We start from the raw sequence: 305 nt of genomic DNA, 5'->3' as shown, positions 1-305 counted from the left end.
GGGTCAAATCGGGTCTTTCAATTTTTATGTTTGTCCACCCAGGGTGTCCGTGTCCCCTGGTGTGTCCGTCATAGCGCCCCCTAGGCGGGCACGCCGTAGGACCGAGCCCCTGTCGCTCCGGCCCTGGGAAAAGCCCCGAGAGGCTGGGTCGAATCAGGTCTTTCAATTTTTTATGTTTGTCCACCCAGGGTGTCCGTGTCCCCTGGTGTGTCCGTCATAGCGCCCCCTAGGCGGGCACGCCGTAGGGCCGAGCCCCTGTCGCTCCGGCCCTGGGAAAAGCCCCGAGAGGCTGGGTCGAATCAGGT

This window comes from Nerophis ophidion, unplaced genomic scaffold (genome assembly GCF_033978795.1).
Source record: "Nerophis ophidion isolate RoL-2023_Sa unplaced genomic scaffold, RoL_Noph_v1.0 HiC_scaffold_215, whole genome shotgun sequence".
NCBI classification, from domain to species: Eukaryota; Metazoa; Chordata; class Actinopteri; order Syngnathiformes; family Syngnathidae; genus Nerophis; species Nerophis ophidion.
This window is presented reverse-complemented; position numbering follows the sequence as displayed.